This window comes from Falco peregrinus, chromosome 4 (genome assembly GCF_023634155.1).
Source record: "Falco peregrinus isolate bFalPer1 chromosome 4, bFalPer1.pri, whole genome shotgun sequence".
NCBI lineage: Eukaryota > Metazoa > Chordata > Aves > Falconiformes > Falconidae > Falco > Falco peregrinus.
In genome coordinates this window covers 116,899,536-116,919,261 of record NC_073724.1, presented here as the reverse complement: position 1 = coordinate 116,919,261, position 19,726 = coordinate 116,899,536, and the positions used below count along the sequence as shown (strand labels likewise).

General features: G+C 39.7%; 1 long non-coding RNA gene across 1 annotated transcript in view; it reads right to left on the bottom strand.

Annotated features, from left to right (window-relative positions):
- The window catches only part of LOC129784368 (uncharacterized), a 196,818-nt gene that overhangs the window by 99,892 nt on the left and 77,200 nt on the right, over nt 1-19,726 (bottom strand). The window contains exon 2 of the long non-coding RNA XR_008747019.1: nt 7,211-7,353. This is a non-coding gene — a long non-coding RNA (uncharacterized LOC129784368). The remainder of the gene's footprint in view (nt 1-7,210; nt 7,354-19,726) is intronic.

Here is a 19,726-nt window from a genome sequence, read left to right as displayed (position 1 = left end):
ACATCAATATCACAGCAAACTGTGTGCTATATATCACTATGCAGATCCTGAAGAAAGACACCTGTTCAATATCAGTGTTCAATCTCCTGAGTTAAAAAACACATTCAGGGAATTATTATTATTTCATAAATATGGTTTATTAATCTGTCAGGCTGTAATGTTTGAATTTGAAATGAATCCTTCTATCTCACATGACTATTGATAGAAAATGCCATCATCAAAGACACTGTTGCACAGGCTGGTAAGAAAATTGTTTTCTTGTGCATAATAATTATTCTGCTAGAAAAGACGCTCAGCAATCCTTTGGACATACACATACTTTCACCTATTTTTACAACAGTCTAATTAAGCTGAATCTTTATGAATTTCTATTCAAGTTGTGTATAGGTGCTTTTAAATAGCACCTAAAGCCAGCTATGTTGTAGTGTGAGGTTAACTGAGTACGATGAAGTATAAGAAGTCCCAGATAATTACACCATAAGTGCAGTACACCTGTTTGCAGGAATGCCAGCAAATGTAAAATAGCTTAGTATTTCACAATACAGGGAAATGGAAATGACTGGCAACATCAGTAGGAAATACTGTTGAAGATTGTTATACATGTTCTAAGCCTGATTTTGCACATAACTACAAGATTTCTACTAACTCCTTGGAAACTGCTAGTAATACTGTGACTGACAGAAAGGGAACATCAAATGTCCAGAGGTTAAATATCTGCTTATTTTGTATTTGACTTATAAAGAAAAGGCAAATTAACTGTCTGATGATTTTAGATTTTGTAGAATCTCACATATATTTTGACAACTTATTGGTAATAGGGTAAATAAGATTTCAAAAAGTATCCTTTCAATATACTCTAGGGTTTTTTTGCATGTGCTTTTTGAAGGTTTTCTCATGCTTTCGCCCCGTGCACCTATTAATACAGACTTTACAATTTATTTATCTTTATCAGCAGAGAAATTCAAGGATTGAAAGAGAACAGTTCCACAATATCCTAGTTAAGATACCAGCTCGGGATTTGTTTGTGTCTTTCCAGACAGAGGCCAATTAAAAAAAAAAAAAAGGGGAGAAAAAAAAGGGGAAAAAGTAACAATAGCAAAGGACTGATTGACAAGTGCTATCGAACAAAACTTCCTTCAAATATTTTATGAAAGTGACATTGGATTTCATTAAATTCTGTTTTCAAAAACCATCTCTACTGAAAAGAATGCATTTAGAGGAATTAACTGTTTCTGTCCTGCAGATCACATACCAAACTCAGAATTCACATTCTCGTGGCAGGAGGCCTTTCCCTCTTGCCCTATCTGCAATAGGAAGATAAGAGGCAGGTGGAAAGGTCTTGCATCCTTATTATATGCAAAGAGTAAAGGTATTTGTGCAGGGCTGGGTGCATTTTTAAGGACCAGCTTAAAATACATAATTGCTTTATCTGCTGATACACTGAGGATTGTGCTATCTAGGCCACACAGGTGAGGGAAAAGAGTACTCAGAAAACCGCTTAAAAATCTATTTTGCAAGCTCTGCAGTGAGCCTTCTCACCATGGAAACTTCCTTCACTATTTCTAATGGCACAAAACTTCAAATTACTCCTATCAGCTGAAGGCCACCAAAGTGCAATGGAAATTGACACAGCAGAAGACACAGCTCAGGCAACCCTTGGCCAAAAACAGCCTCCACCCCAAGTCTGTGAATGTTTTACTACAATATGGGACTCATGCAACAGGCATGGATTTGGAGGGGGTTAAGAAAATTTTTCAAGGAGCATCTCACACAGCAATAGTAGTTGGAGGCACCAAAACTGGCACAGATCTAGATACAGAGAGGACAACACAGTGTGCGATTCTCTTCAGAGCAGTGGCTGAGGGAAAACCAGTCTGTCTACCTAGACCCAACTGCACTAAAACCTGAGGAGAAAAGGAAACATAGGAATACTACTGTTGTGAGGGTTAAAGAGCCTGAAATAGCAATTCTGGCTCAATGCACAGGTGCTGTGGAGCTTTCTTCTCAGGCCTTTGGCATGGTACACACACTGTTGATTTCCTACCTACAACCCTGCTTTCTTGTAGTACAGAAACAAGGAGACAAGCAGAAAAGTTTGCTTCCCCTGCCCATGCCACAGGTAGGAAAAGCAAGCAATGATAAAGGAATGGGACTGAGTGGAGATGAGAAAGGGGGGGAGCGGATGGTAGGAGAATCCTGATGAGTATCTCAGATGTTGTCTGTATGGCCTATCTGTTGGCTGGCAGTCTGGCTTCGAGTTGAAGCAAATCACAGTGCATTTTGAGTAGGAAAATTCAAGCATGGGAGAAGCCACTTGGCCCATATCTTGACCCCCCAGGCAGTTTGGATTTGGCTATAGTGTCCATCATATTGCTGTTAGAAGCAACCTGAGTCAGGGATCCAGAAGGATTAACCTCCTTCTTAGCAGGGATATTCTGAAGTGGCTGATAACAGTTCACTTTATTGTTGACATACAGCCATATGAAGGAACTTACAAGGATGGAAAAGCCTCCAGCCGGGAATCTCATCCCGCTTCTTTGCATGGGGATATCTAGTGCAGAATAGGCAGTTCTAAATCCCCACTATAAAAGTGATGATATGGAGAAAGGCAAGTTCAGCTAACGTTTAGCTGAAGCTAAATGTGGGTGTCAGCAAATTCAGCTGACCTCTCCTCACACTGTTTGCAAGAGCTGTCAGAGAAGGTGGACTTGTCCTTCCCTCTGAGAAACAGATAAACAGAAAACCTCCTTGTCCCACTAAGGTATCTGTAGCTATAGAGAGGCCTTTGGATAATGACAAAGGTGCACTTTCCAGATTTTTCTTTGAACTTTCTTCTTTGATGGTCTCTCTTCCTAGAATCACAAAATAATTCAGTTTTGAGCAGGACCTCTGGAGATCTGTACTCAAACCTCCATCTCACAAGTAGGTGAGTTAGATTAGGTGGTTCAAGAACTTGTCCCACTATTTGAAAGTCATCAGGGATGGAGATTACCCAACTTCCCTGGACAAGCTGTTCAAACATCTGATCACCTTCATGTGGAAGAAGTTAAAAAAAAATATTTGGCAGTTTTTATTTTTTAACCACTTTGTACCTATTACACAATTTATTCTCCCATAGGCTGGCAATGGTAGTGACTTCAAACCTGAAGCTACCACAGTGTCAGTCTTGTTAATTCCATTAAAAATATTAAGTTTCTAAAGATAGTTTTGGTTTCTAGGAGAGCTCTATGCCTCATTCCACATAATATAGTTATCCCTACAGGTTTATATCTGAGGAAAAGAATTACTATGCACATCAACAAATATGTTTCTTCTTGTCCCATCTCTGAAAACAGAATCAGCTTTATTTGCCAGTTTTGTGGCATTGCATGCCTTTCCCAAATCCTTCTGATAAATAATCATGCAGCAACACCAACCATGCACTATAGAAATGATCAATGTCTAATGAAACAGGTAGTGTATTTTAATATTTTCAACTAAAAGATAGGGTGCTGCAAATAAGTTTATATAGTGGAGGCTGCAAGTATATGACCTATTGCCATCCTGGGCCCATTTTCTGGAAAGAATGTATCATCAAGGGGGGGAAAGAAAAAAAAAAAAATATATATATATAAACCCATGCAACTATTATGGGGTGGTTTTATTCTATTTATCTCAATGTCCTTTACAAATATCCATCAATCTGATTAATTTCATTGTATAAGTGGGCAAGACAGACTGATATAATCCATCAAACCCTTGTAAATGCAGAGTAGATGTAAGATTATTTTACCACATCTCAGCCCTGTGGTCTCCACACTAGGCTACACCACAGCTCTTAATTTTTTGCAGGATCTGAAACTGAAATGTGATCATAGAAAGAACAAACCATGTGGGATAAATGCATGAACTAAGGGCATGGTGGGATGATCATTTCTGATCATCTCCTGTGCGCCTTTTCCATTACAATAGGGGTGGATCCTGACACGGAGCAATAACTGGCTTGATTTTGTGGTGCATTCATCTTGCAGTCTGGCTACCTTGAAGCACTGTCAGCAGAAGGAAATCTCAATTTCTTAGTAGGAACCAATAAAAAGCATCCCAACTAGTGCTCATTTGACCACTTTTTATGAAAAGGAACCACAACACTTCCCATGAACAGCACTTGTACTGGCTTGGGGAAAATATTCCTACCTAGACATATTCTGCCTCCTCACTGAAATTCAGCTATGTCAAGAGCTCCAACAGCTCGAGAAGCACCGTTAATAAAAATGATTGACACTGCTGCCTTTTCTTGTCTCCATCAACACCCTACTTGCAGTAAGCAGAACAGATTTCACTTTTATAGAAGGTCTTTCAAGCTTGGGGTCCTGAAGACATGGCACCAGCAAAACAATAGCCTTGATTCAGTATATGCCTTACATAGGTTCCCTGTGTGTTTATTATGGAAGCTCAACGTGCCCAGTGTGCAACCAAGGATTATTTTTCTTCCAAAGGCCAAGCTTGCATGGAATTCTGTTAATTAAATGCACTGTGGAAATGTCAGCCTTTACCCCTCTCTCTATATAGCATCCTTTGTCCTTCACATAATGATTTTAAAGTGTTCTGCAGACATCATTTGATAGAATAATAAGATATTATTATTGAATTTTTATGTCTCCTATTGTCCCAGGAGCACTGACCTTGCTCCCCCAATACAGAGGTCTGTCTATCAGGCTAATCACACTGATATCTGAGTACCTCAGAGGAGATCCTTATGGGGCAACACTTCTGCAGGAACTCAAAACTGGCCAGACATCCTGACAAGATCCATTTATTACTCCTGTGCATTTCTGCGAGGTTATAAAGCAATTCCTATTTCAAATGTAAATCCCCATCCTGGTGACATGCAGGGAGACGCATGGTTCAGATAACTCAAATTCCCCCCAGTTTTCAGGGTTCCCCATACAGGTAGGGGTGGATGGGATTTACTATCAAATAGTAACCACGGGGAACCGAGATGAATGAATCCCCTCTTCACTTTTTTTTCCGGCAGATATTTAGTACTGATTAATGTCTTGTAACTACTGAATCGCTATGGGAATAACCCTTCATTCATGTCCTTCACTTTCATTTGCTAGGACAATGTATGAACATTATGTTTTATCCATGGACAACCAGATATTAGCACACCTTCCTATAAATATTTTTTTTTTTCCTTGACTGTATATGCTGTATAGACGTATCCATAAATATCCATGCACACAGCAGGGTATACACAATACATCTGGCAGGGAATGGTTACCCCCAGCACAATACCAATTTTTAATATAATCTTGGCTTGTTTCCATAGCTGTGAAAAAGTCTAGGTTAGGTTGATAGGTCTCTTACAAAGTATAATTTACAGCAATTGAGGGTTTTTTTTCTTCTTTTTAAGAAAGTCCTGATACTTATGAGGGCTTTTTCTTCCAGGAATGAGATATTTTAATAGCTGCTGAACGAATTCTGAGATAAAAGCTCCTATCTGGAGAAATGCAGATATGTCACGGAATCATCAACATCTTTTGCATATCTACATGTCTGAGAAAATGTCCAACTGTTCCACTTTACCACTCAGAGGCTTTTCATTTTTCTTTTCTTTTCTGAAAGGAAATCTGAGTGCTCTACTGTTGCCTCACCACACTTTTCATCTGTCCTGAAAAACCTTGTTTTCTCCCCCTAACACAGTGGAGATGCCTAGGCAATAGTTTCTTTTCTTGAAATATCTCTGGGAATCCCCAAAAGAAAGAGAAAAGAGGCTTGATGTAATGACATTATTGCTATACCACTCTCTACCAAATCACTCAACTACAGTCAGAAATCTAAACACTCCTTAACATACTTTTATTTTAATAAAGACATATCAAGAACAATCTGCCTGTCATTGTTACAATGCGTATTTTCAAGAACTTGCCCAAAGCTGCAAGAATTCAGACTAGCCTCATTACTGTATAAACAGAGTAATCTGAAATATGTAATTATAGCCTGGACCGAGGGAAGAATACAAGCATAGGCTTATTGTTTAAAACAAAAGGAGAATCAGTACATTCTTGAAACACGAAGCTATACTTTGAACCCTGTCTCAGTAAAAGCATTCTCCTGTGCTGGATTTCAAAACCAGAAATGTCATAGGACTCTTAGCTCTGTCCTTTTAAGTCAGACAATTACAGCTCTTGTTGATTTCTTTCTGTACTTTGAAACATGGAGTTCCTGACTTGGAATTGTAGAAATAAACTTAACTGTGCTTCTAAACCTTTATCTATGCCTAGTTAAAGCTTTGGTATATGTAGGACTTTAAGAACATATCAAATTTCTATCGATTTTCTTTTGGTCTCTTTGAAATACTTTGGAATGTGCACTCATTTGTAAAACTGAGGTACAGCATTCTGTGGCTGACAAGGTCTGTTTATTATTTCTTAAGCACTAATACTGTTTTATGAACAACAATACAGTTCTAAAAGGTATCTTATGCAGCATTATTAGATAAATCAGAAGTAGTAGATCCACATGATATTATAAAATCAGTGGTGGTTACATTCATTCAGCAAAAGTGTTGGTGGAAGTCAAGATAAAGTTGTCAGTTCGGAAGTCAGCATACAGTTTGTATGTGTTGGGGAAAAAGGTGTTATCTTTTTTGTATTGGGAGTGTGGAAGGGTAAAGAGGTGCGTGTTGGTAGGTATTTCATGAGATGCTGGTGAAACAGAGAATTGTGGCTCTGTAGTAAAGAATAAATTACGTTAAGTAGTATATGAGCTGCCATGAAATTATATTTAGGATATTTCTTATGCTTGAAATGAACTTCCAGAACAGCACATTAACATTGAAAATGTCATTCATTCAAGCTTCAGGAACCTGGGATCATTTATTGTCTTGATTCAATCACTTTGGTTAAATCTCTTGTTAATACAGAAAAAAATGGATCTTCCAAGTGATCACTATTTATTAGACAATAAATTTAAAATGGCACTGCAAATATAATTTCATGGTTTTGCTCTTTTCATTTCTTTAAAGAAAAGTAAGGATAGAATCAAGAGACAATTAAAGATGTTTTAAAATATCACAAGGAGTAGCTTGATTTATCAATTCCACTTCAGTGTAAACACACATTGAAAGGAAATTATAAACGTATAAATCCCACACCCAAGATAGATCGTTAGTTTTCTTTCTCTCATTTTTACAAATAAATCTAAAAAACAATAGTAATGTACTTACATATTTCAGATCCTCATCTGTCTAAGAATAGAAAGCACTCAAGTCATGTGTCAGAATAACTCAGGTGGTCTCTTCTTAATCCCCTTTTTGTGTTCACCATCCACAAAAATCAGTGCGCCACTGCCACGGTCCAGCCATTCTCACTACAGAAAAGGAGCCAGGTGTTGGGTGTCAGAAAAGACTAGCATGGGTTTATAAAGGTTGTCTGCATGGCAGCTGTCAGGATCCTCCATGTCGGATCCCTCACATGTTCAAAGACCCAGACTCCTCCTAACTGTGAGTGCTTCAGCTGAAGTACCTACATCAGAAGCATGTTCTCCCCAGGCTACCATCTCATCAGACAGCAACTAGTATCTGTCTTTATTTCTGTATTGATACAGAGAAGTGGATATCGTCTTTCATACCTACAGGACAGCCGTGCCCAAGCTGCCTTCCCATGCTTTGATTTCCCCAGGAACCTGAGCAACTAGAACAAGAGTTATGGCACGTTGCAGGCTCATCTCTACCCAAGATATAGAGGTTGTGCCACCATCCAAGGGGACCTTCACAGTGCTCCTGGATAAGAAGCAACTGCGCACCAAATGTGATGTGCTTCAAGCTGAGTGGAGTAACATTGGACTTAAGTTAGCATGAACACGTATTTAAAACTGGAGAAAGAGAAAATATGTTTTTCACGGGGCAAACCTTCTAACAGCACTAAGTTTTCTTCTTTTCTAGATTTCATGCTTAGAGCTGGTAATAAAGCACATTTCATTATTTTAAGATATCATTAAAATATTGTGGCTTTTACAAACTTGTATTGGTCTTTTTAAAGAATTTAGATGAGAGACTTCTGTGTCTGACACCTGGATACGGCCAATTGTTTCAACGTATTAAAAAACTACTGTCTCAGTCTCATGGTCCATATTGCTCAGACACTTTAAATTTAATTGGATCATGTCATGAGCATTTTTTCAGCAGCTCAATATATAATGGGGAGTTGACCACAACTCTTAATTTTGTAGGCACTTATATCTATATATAAGTTTACTGTGAAGCATATTTGATAATGTCACTCACTTTAGTGACAACACTCACAGGTGTCATATGTGGCACAGCAGTGAAATTGAGCCAGTATATGATCTTGCTAAAGGCCAACAGCTTCTGATAGGTCACAATTAGCATGCCCCTCAGTGTTATCAAAAAAAAACTTGAAAAATTGTGGCTGCAGATGTAAGACACAGCCTAGCTCAGCTGGCAACACAAAACTGTCCAGTGCCACTAGAGATGCCCTGGTTATCCTGATTGTCCTTCAGCTGCCATCCAGAAAGACAAAGGATTCCTGCAGATCCTGCATCTTCTCTGCCAATCTCCTAAATAGCTTCTCAAATGGTTCTAAGTTTATTATAAAACTAAATCATGCACAAAATCACAAGTCAGACATTGATAACAGGACGCTGAGATCCCCCCACCTCACTATTGTTACTCCCCATATATAATACCAGCACACCACCCCGTTCCACATGTACCGCTCATAGGGACTGGGTGGCATATTGAGATGCCAACACTTTCATGTCATATGCTGTTTGTGCACATGCATGCCTGCTGTATCAAGGCTCACTTTTTTGTTGTTGTTATTTAACTAATATTGCTTTTTTTTTGGTAAAAATTAAAGCAATGGCAATTCAAAAAAGCCATTATGTTTTGATTGTTAGAAGCTAACATAAATGGAATCCAGTAGCGATAATGCTGCAAATGTTGCTCATGTTACAAGTTGGCCCACCTACCGTCACTTCAGGAAGCAGAGGTTTAAATATAAATCTCCTATTTTTAACTGAGTTAATATTAGAATTGAAGGAGGAGATGTTCAGCTGGAGTAAATAGTAGCTTCACTGATGTAAGTGGCATTATCCTGATTTACAGCAGCAAAGGAACTGTCAGAAATGGCTTATCTTCTCTCCACCAACAGCTCCATTAATGTATTTATAATATTAATTCAATAAGGAAAAGAAAAATCACAACACAAAGGAAAGTTGAGATTATTCAAAGGTATCTGGCCAGTCCTGACAAACTTCTATAAGCAGATGAATGGAAATACAGAGTGTGTGTCTTAGCCCACTAGACTGCTTCGAATCCCTGAGCTAAAACCTGCATGCTAAATAACTATGTGTTTTGTTTACAATGAGTGGTATATTCCAGACATAATCAAAATAAAGAAAATTGCTACTGGATACCTCTTGATGATAAAAAACCCAAACACACAAACAAACAAACCAAAAAAACCAAGCCCAAACCCAAGGTATTAAATGAGGTGGTTTTATATACGCTAAACATTTATTTATGTTTTCTTCTTGAAGCTGCAGTTCCTGGAGTACTGTGAGTAAATAAGATTACTATTAAAAATAAAAGCAGGACTCAGATATTGTTACTAAATTGGAAATGGGAGTTCTGTGGTTGGAAGAGAAATAAAAAGAACAAAAATATTATAACGTTTAAAACTCACAATTCTAAATACCTTTATTTATCATGAGTTGTTAAATATACTAGTGTTGGGTATTAATTCTGGGTGCCTGCTCCATAGCACTTGGGCTTTGTAATACTATATAAACAAAATTACAAAAATCTATTAAGTTTAACCCAAGAAGAACCTTACTTCTTATCCAAAACTCCGACTAAAGGAGCCAAAGTTGTGTTTTCTTTTTAAATTACTTTCTCTATCTTTAGCTTAGGTGTTTAAAGACTCCATAATGAAGCATAGCACAGAGTAAAACATTGGAGGGCTGTGACTGTAGGCTTTAGGGAGATTAAGGGCTGCAAAGCTGCTCGCTTTTTGTTACATTGACCTGCCCGGGAAGGCAATTCCCCCCACAGCCCCCATGCCCAGTCCCCATAAGTGGAGACATATGGCCGTTCTGTGATACAGAGAACACACTGTGGTAGTTTTATTGATACTGGGACTGCTCCTTAGCCAGTGTCTCTGCTCAGCTACGAATTGATCCCATTGACTCTTGGCAAAGGGAGAACAGTCATGCTGCCCTTGCAGTCGTATTCCTGCTCTGAATTGCCCTCCAGAGGTGCCTCTCTCCACTGACTCCAGGGAGATTTGCATATTAAATTTAGGTTAGAGCTAACTTTTGTGACCCTGCCGATTCGGTGGGATTGATTTGTAATGGTGTGCCTTTGTCTTTGTGAACAGCTGGTCCATAATTCTCAGATGTGAGCGTATTGATAGAAAACCATCAGAAGTAGCAATAAGAGTGGTGCAAGCTGAGCATGGCCATCTCTGTCTTCTCATCTGGTGGAACGTCAAGATGATCAAAGCTTCTCCCTACCTCTCTCCTCTGCCTGTCTGCCATCTAACTGAGCACGGTAACCATTAAAACATTTCAAAGCCCAGATCTCAATGCTTCCACATTGATTTAACATTATATTGTTGGTTAACATGTATTACCCTGAATCAGAGAGCTTCTATGTGTCTTGCAAGGACCTTGCAAAAGGGGTTTTCAGCTCAGATTCCTGGCTAAAGGACAAAGTGTGTTGGCTGTGTGGCACAACATTGCATGCACACAAGCACACAGAGATCGTTTCATATTTTCTGCCTCCCTCCTCAGATTTCTCTCCTCCTGCCGCCAGCTTCTCTGCTAACCTTGAAACTGCGGGAAATTTCATTCTGTGGCTTGTGTTTCCTCCAAAGCACAACTGCAGGACCTCAGTTCCCCCCTAGAAATTATGTCTCTTTGAGTCATTATCCCTCTCGGCCTCAGACCACTTCCTGCAATTTCAGAACCACTGAAAACATCAGTTTCAAATGAGCTATTAACCCATGAAGGCTAAACCAGCCTGGATCCACCAGCGTTCCTTAGATGCATTTTCCTTTTCTTCTCTCCCTGAACTCTGATTGAAACAGAACCCAAAAGATTTGTCCCCAGACAGGTTTTGTCCCATTTTACAGAACTTATCACTGCCTGAATACTTTTTTTCTTTTCACCTCCGTTTTTCTGCTACAGACTACTATTTACCAAATTCATCTTTCTTGAAGAATTCTGATGACCTGTAAAAGCTGAAAGGTTAGCTATCAAAACCCTTGGGTATACCCACAAATGATTATGTAAGGCTGGAGGCACAATGCCAGATGAACAGACTACAGACCCATTTATCATTATTAGGAACAGGCACATTAATTGGCTATGAAACCAGTACCGTCTTCCAGCATTAACAAAACTCCTCTTGATCCTGAATGTACCACCAGAACATCCTTTATTAAATAAGATGAATATTGCGGAGGCCAAGGGTCACCCTGCTTCAGCTGAGAAAGCTCAATTATTTATGGATACTTCACTCACTAAGGCACCAACAGGTTACCAAGCCTTGTTATGAGAGATTTTTGATCTCCTGAATGAAGGTTATTATTCTGCCCATACCCATTTTCTGTATCAGGTCATCAACAGCAGAGAAATTAAAACTCTTAGGTCCTGTAAAGCTTCTGGACTGGGGGAGAGTGGTCAAACATTGGAAGAGGCTGCCCAGAGAGGTGGTGGAGTGCGCAACCTTGGTGACATTCTGGACACAACCCTGAGGTGTTGTGGCTGACCCTGCTTTGAGCAGGGTGGGTTGGTCTAGATTATCTCCATGTCCCTTCCAGTCTTTGTCATACCCCGCGGTTCTGAGTCCATAAGATGAAGCCACTCCAATGGATTCCCAGGTTTCTGTGCATGGCTTTTCCATGTACTCTCACAAAAGCCAAAATACTCATAATTGGTCACTGTTGCCAGCTGCCTCACCATGGCAAGAGGAATTCCGTCTTGAGAGACTTCAGTGCCAATTTTCTTGCATACTCTCCAACTGGGGATGTGAAAAAGGAACAAGTGGCCATTGCTTAATATTGAACCTGCAGAATTTCCTGCAGTTAAGTGAACTTGTCTGCAAAATGGAAACTACTTGACCCTGTCAGGCACAGCTGCTAGCTGCTATGCAAATATTGTATATTATTCCAGGCAAACTGGAGTAATGTGTTTGTGTGTCAGCTTTGTCACCTTGGTTAGTTCAGATGCAGTGATACAATCCAACAGCTCTGCTCATCTTTGGATTGGATATAATCCAATGGCTTTCCATCTCAGGATGGGGAAAGTAAAATACTGCTAATTTTACTGGAGTATCAGCCATACATTGCAAGTAGTGGAAACAAAACATTTCTTTCAAGTGTGTCTTTCACCTGCTTTTATATCAGTTGGCAATAAATGGTTGTGACCCATTTCACTGGAGGAAGAGCTCAAAGGTGATACTCTAATATTTCCTGTGACACTGAGAGGACCAGCTGGGTCAGGTCTGTTTTGCCAACACCAATGAATTTTTGCACTGGCACACAATTTCTGCCTGGTGGTCGCGTGTTACTACCATGGCTGCACTTGACACACATAGATTTTGATGCTACCAACCCCCCTTCATATAGCTTGTTGACTAATTATGTGTTGCTCCTATCATAAATGATATTTCCTCCCTCTCTTTATCATCTGTTTGTTTTGTTTTGGTTTGGTTTGGTTTTTTTATAATGGCAAGAAAACTATTTATTTATTTATTTATTTATTTTTCTCCCCAGAGGGCTTGGGAACTTTTTTATCAGAATGTTAGAAAATTTCCTCCATACTTGGAAGGAAGCATTTTGTTTGCACACAACACACTACGGGGGAATTTTCAGTGTTGACACTATGACAGGCTGGCAGGCAGGCTTTGTACCTGTGCAGCCAAAGGAACTGGCAGATGGTTGGTGACAAAAGGAGCATCCCATGGAACTGGAGAACCATCTCAACAGTTCCAAGATTTCAGAGCCTGAAAGACACTGTGCAACAGCCCAACCGTAGCGCTGCTCAGCATTCAGCCAGAAGCAAGGCAGGTGCTTGAAACGTTTGCCAGGATTCACTGACTTAAAAGGACTTAGTCTCCAAGCCAGAAATAAATCCGGCAAATCAGTGTGGGATGCTCTTGCAAAGAGACCTAAGGGCAACTGCTTGGTGTAGGACAGCATCTACAGCCTTGGCTCCTTAACTTTTTGAAAGCAAGAGGACAGACCTCTCCAAAATTGTCCCTTCCAGAAGAAGCAGAACAGGCTGTAGAGAACTAGTGGGAGCAATGATAAAACACGTCAAATGAATTGGTAGTTCAAAGAGAAGGAGATATGCTACCCAGCAAGTCTCCTTTGATCATGGGTCTGCTGGACACATCACCTGCCACCCCACAGCATTTGGTGCCAGGGACCATTCCATAGGAGATGCGGCTGTTTATGATTCAGTGCTGCATAAACACACGAGATGGAACCCTGGCTGATAGCATTGGGGAGGAGCTGGGCTCAGTGTGTTAGACTTGGCAGGTCTGCATCAGTCCTGCTCCCTGCTCGACAGCTTCATGTATCATGTCATTCTACCTCTAGTAGGCGCATGACATACTTGGAGTTCTGTCTCTCATCTGAGCTAGTTAATTAATTTTTTTCCTGCATCTTTCCTTCTTCAGGTTGGTGGAAGACAGAGAAGGAAGGATACAGGTCTTCGCACTATACTGTTAATTTATTTTCTTAAATCCTTTTTCCTGTGAACTTTTCCAGTACCTGCCCCTGCTCCTGCTCCCATGCTGCAGCTGCAACTGCAACGCATTGACATGATTCACAGTTCTTGTTAAGCAATGGTGAACCTGTCCAGAATATGTTGAGCCTCCTCCTTCTACAAAAGAAATGAACTGTAGCAAAGATCATCGGAGACAATCTGTCTTCAGACTCAAGAAGTTTCTTCTGCACCTCTGCATTTCAGATGACCTTTATCAGATGTAAAGCCTACAAATATGTTTTGACTGTGTAGGGCAGACTACGGATATAGGATTTGATGTACAAATGTAACAGCTCTCCTCCTATCATGCATCACTGGTACAGCACAGATGCAATGTCACAGAAATAAAAACACAAAGCGGAGGGAACAAACATAAAAACTAGCTTATAGTTAAGTTTGCCAGTGGGGAAAAGGAGCCCGAGTAAAACAGTTTATACTGAGGTTCCAATGGAGTACTGTGAAATTAGTATCCCTAGAGCAGATAAGGGAAGCCAGCCGCAATATTATCTCTCTAAATGCAAACATTATTTGAGAGGGACAGTGTTTTTGTGATCAGGCCAGCAAGAACAAGATCAAGACAGCTATTTGCTGAGTAAGCAACTGGGCTTGCTGGTGTAGGAAGTGTTGTGCACACTGATGCCCTAGGGCATTGATTTCATGATCAGGAGACCCTGAGACCTACTTCAGCTTTCCTATAATGAGTGGATTGAGTGGATTTATCAAGCCTGAGATTTCAGGGCTCAAAGTTCAAAAAGCTACCAGAGGTGAAATCATTCCCCTCCTTCGTCCTTTTCTCATCGCTTCAAAAAACAACCCCACTATATTTTTTTTTCTTCCCATTTGACTGAAATCACCTGGGGGTCAATTATCTTTCTGGGATGGAAACCATATGCCATTTCACGTTCTTGCATAAGGTTAAGCTGCATATGATGAAACTGATCAATTAAATCTTGCAGGAAGAGAAGGGAGTGTGAAGCCTGGCCAGGAGTTAACGTTCTCATTTACTGACAACCTAATCCAAGGTATCAGACACATACAGAAATTTGTTTTCCCACAAGGAACAAAGGAGAGAAAGCGCTGCCTGTGTCGGCATAAAAGGAAGCCGGAGAACATTAAAGTGGGGAACATTAATGTAAACAAGATGGGGACATGCACTACCTAAGACTTGTAAGAATTGGACTATGGAAAAGTTGAATTATTTAATAAACAATTTTTTCAGTGGATTTTGGTCATTGCTTTTTGGGTTGGTTGGTTGGTTTGTTTGTTTGCTTGTTTACATCATGCAGTTTGCTTTGATCACAGCAGATATCCTGCTGATGTGCATTCATAAAATGCAGCCTGCTGTGTGGGTCTATGCTTGTCACTGTACTTTAGTCCAGGAACAGTCACCTAAAATGCTTGTCTGAGTTTCCAGTCTATCTGGCATGTTGGTTCTTATCATCGTGGATGGTTTTCCTTCAAGCTAGAATATGGATTTTTCGTGCTGGTCTGGCAGGGTTTAAAGAGAAGAAGGCAAAATAGTTGCCTCACACTGGTAAAATTCCATGCCCACAGGAACTGCAAGTGGAAATAAGATCTACAGCCACAAACTACGCATGCAACTGTAGAGAAACAGTGCAACTCAGGCTGCAACCTTTTTACAAATAAGTTCTTGATAACCCCTAAAACAATAACTTTGTTGCCTGTGTCGCTTAATTTCCTTGTCAAAGAGCAACTTCCTCTTCGCCAGGGAAAAAGAAAAACGCTGAGAACCACTCAATCCACAGCTCTGAAGAGCTTAGGTTGTACCTAGGGTAACATTTCAGGGCAGTTACACTTCCCCAGCATCTAACATTTGGAAAGTGTGTTACTGAAAAGAAATAGGCAGAAACACACACAAATGTCTACTGTTCTGGCTTCAAATAACCCTTGTGGAGAAAGAGGGGCGTGTGTATATATATATACATGGGTGGGCACGTGTGTGGGTATGCGTGGGAAAGCAAAGTGAGATTTATTTTTACTCTGAATCCCACCTAAACAAAGATCCTAATGTTATCCCCTGGAATGAGGTAAGAAACATGATCATTTGGGTTCCAAGACCTGCCTGTAACTACAGGTTTTGTAGCCTTGAATGAGCAGCAGCCAAAGTAGGAGAGATCAGATGAACTGCATTTAGAAGCGATGCAGTGAACTGGTACAAGGGGAAAGTGCTTTTAGTGATCAATATGAAAACAGGGGGCTTTCATCTAACCACAGTGAGGATGGCAAAGAGGAATTTGGGCAATATAATATGGGATAAAAGGGTAGATAGCCTCTTATTTCAATCTAAAGACTTAATGATGCTTATTAAAAGGTTGTTACTTGGTTTCATGGAAGAATTATGGCCCTCTACTTCTTTCTTTAGAATGAATGGCCTGACAGGGAAAGGCAAGGGTTTTTTTTAAGTCCTTGGTCCTTGTTAAGGTGGTGCTCTTCTCATTTCTCTGCAACTTTGCCAAAAGATCAGCTCATGCAAACAAGCGATTCACACACATGTTTTTCTTTTGAAGGCCACCGCATCTTGCCGTACACAATGCAACTCATCAGGCAGCATGTTCATACAACAGCACTTGGGCAGTAAATTATTATGATTTGATTCACATAAGTATTAAGATTTGGGTCGCCTTTACCAATGAGTGAGAGCTGTGAAAGGGCAAATTTGCCTTATGCTTAAGAAGATGCATTGGGCCAAAACAGGTCTGGAGAAGACACATTTAAGTCAATGAACTTCCAGCAGGTGAGCTGGGCTGCACATTTCTGCTGGGGAAACCTTTCCACAACTGCAGCATTTCATTATAGCTGTCATTTTCTTTATGAATTATTGCTTTTGTGTAAGATTTACCTCCCCTTCCACTTCAAAACAGTCATCTGGGGAACAGGCCAGCAACAAAACAAAACCTCCTGGAGGTTAATGTAGCAGCAACAACAACAACAAAAAAAGGAGTTGGTCTACCTCTTAAACAAGGGGGGAAAACCACATGGTACTTGTTCAGCTACAAGAATCCAATCTGTCCATGTCTGACTATAACAGGAAGCACTGCTGTTCTGGCACTGGATATCAACAAAGTGTTTTGAACTCACTGTTACGAGATATATTTTTAGATTATTTAGCATGCCTTAAAGCCTTACAGGTCTTCAGCAGTGACTAGCAAAGACAATTTGGATAAATTACTGCCTTAATATTTTTTTTTTTCATATATATATATATGAATTAGCTTTTCAATTAATGTTAGGAAATCCCATATTGCATTTGAATATAAGTGTACAAGGTGCTGGCATTCCTGCAGGTCTACAGTGAAGAGACAGGGAGCAGAGAGATGCCCTGGGAGACAGAAGTCCAGAGCACCCAACTGCCCCTCTTCCTGTTAGACGAATTTGTCCCATCAGTATGAACTGGCCGTCTGTAGGTTAAAGAATTATCCTCCCACTTATTGTAGAACAAATCATGGGAGATAAGTTTAGATATAGTTATCTAAAATTGGATAAACTGGGCCAAACCTATGACAAGCCATGTTGTTCCTGTATTCCACCTGAAGGTGTTCGACTTACGGGTGAAATGTAACTTCTGAGCTAAACCTAACTGGTATCCAGAGGGAGCATAATGATCCGAGATGCAGATTCAAATACCTTCAAATTGTAAAATGGGGGAAACATTTTTTAACTTAAATATTTTCAGACGTGTGGAGTGTAAGAAGGTTCCTTTAGAAATTAACATGGCATGGAATTAAGCGATGATCAAGGGAATGAAATTAAAGAGCAGTTCATCTGTTGCCTTCCTTGAATGGTCATTTATGAACCAGAAAGTAAATGCACAAATAATCTTAAATCACAATCACTCACCCTAGCAAAACTTTTACACTCATTTCACAGTACTAAATGTTTTAAAAGCCAGAACAACTGCAACAGGAGATCAAGCCCAACTTTAATGGAACAAATTATGCTTTGAATTAGGTTGGTGCAGTGCCACAGAAGTCAATGGCATATGACCTTTGGAACTAATGAAAGAGGTTCACTAAGTTTGTCCTAGTCATCTTGGTTGCACAGCCACGTTGCACATTCTGTGCACAGGCTCTTGTTGCCTCTCTTAGGATAAGTAAAAAAATAATTTTAAAAAAATCAGTTAAAATATAAGCTAGTGAATGTGAGAGACACCCTTTTACAGTAAATCCTCCTGGCATTACAGACAGTACACCGGAAACTGTAGACCAGATTTACATGTAAACTGATATAACTTGATGAAGCTGACAAAGTTCTTTCGCTGTAAGATCTCTTTATAAAGGAGCAGATTTGCTATGAGGCATAGGAGATTGGTAAGCATTTTACATTTACAGCTACTGTTGCCCAGTGCAGCCCTAGTTATTGCTTGGGTGACTCCAGAGCAATCATGGAGCAGGTCCTCAATCCTTTGCCTCCTTCCCATCCACATCACATTTGATCCCAACCCTGCATATGACAGTGGGGTAAAGAAATTCCTGAGGTCCTTACACCTAAAATGTTTGGCATCAGGCGTCACCTGATGATCCTGTCAAACACACCCTTGGGAAATGCCTATAGAGATGAGTTTGTTTATTCTTTAAGCAAGAGATTCAGTTAACAAGTGGAAGGAGGGGGAAGGAGGGAGGCAGTGAAAATAATGAGAAATTAGTGTAACTATCATTACCCACAAATATTAAAGCAGATTAACAGATTATGAGATAAAAAAGCAAATGGAGCTTCCATAGTTTAAGGTTTCGTGTCAAGTTGTTATAAGTTAATTGCCATTAATTTTTCATAGCTAAATAGCAGAAGAAATGGGATTCCTGTATTAGTGGCCGTACACTCTAGCTGTGAAGGGAGTCCAACGTGAATGGAACATAGTTAAAAAGTCTCATCAGAAGATAATTGAAATTATGGCTGGGAAAGGTTTACTAATCCATACCTTGGCCACTGCATATTCTTCTTTACTATGGAGCATTCGATGAAGTATCCCACTCGAGGTTTAAAAGTGACTCAGTGATTTAGAATTTTTTCCTCTTAATTGGATAAATTACTTTTTTTAGTGAAACTTCTCAGCAAGTAGTCTTTAAATACTGTATGCTATACATTCTCACACAATTAGAAATATATTATGTATTAGAAAGGCATCTGAGCTCAGTGCAAGAAGCAGTGTTTATCCTTTCCTTTTGATGCAAACAGCTCATTGCCTCCTTTCCATTTTTACAAAATGATGCTGTTTCATTCAGTGTCATGAGGAGCTTGTTCAAACCACTTTCCTTAGACATCTGACTTAAGCATCCCGAAAACTTTTCTTATTGACTATTTACAGACTTCTGGGGTCTGACAGACCCATATAGGAAAGCAGTCTAAATCAGTCATTTCTACCCTGACCTTGATGTCACAAGACATACGTTATGAGTTCTGGTATTCACAAAGTGCATATCCAAACCTTTTTTTTTTGGAAGGCTGTATCACCACTACATCATCAACAAAATAACAGGGATGCTGGGCTTCCAACAGTGTGCATACCAGAGAAAAACCTATGCAGTGGCAGAATAAATATTAACCTATTCTGCTGAATAGGAAAGTGTATATGTGTAGTGCATCAGCTAACAGGCTGCAGTCCGTGCATAAACTTCTGTGTTAAACCACCAGTAGAAGGTGGCAGAACATCACAAGGAGTTAATGGTAATGTTTATTACCCAGGGTAGTTCAGAAAAATAACTTCATGCAAGGTCATCATGATATGTGTAATGTAACTAGCTATAAACCAGTGACACTTGCAGGATACTGCCATTGTCAAACGCGCAGAATGCACAATCTGAAGACATAGCTTACTGAATTTCATTTAGGTTTAATTTAAAAAGTTACTTAGAACAAATTAAGTTATGATTAACTTTTCAATGCTGACATCCGTTTTTAATTGCGTAAATGTCTTCTACCATATACT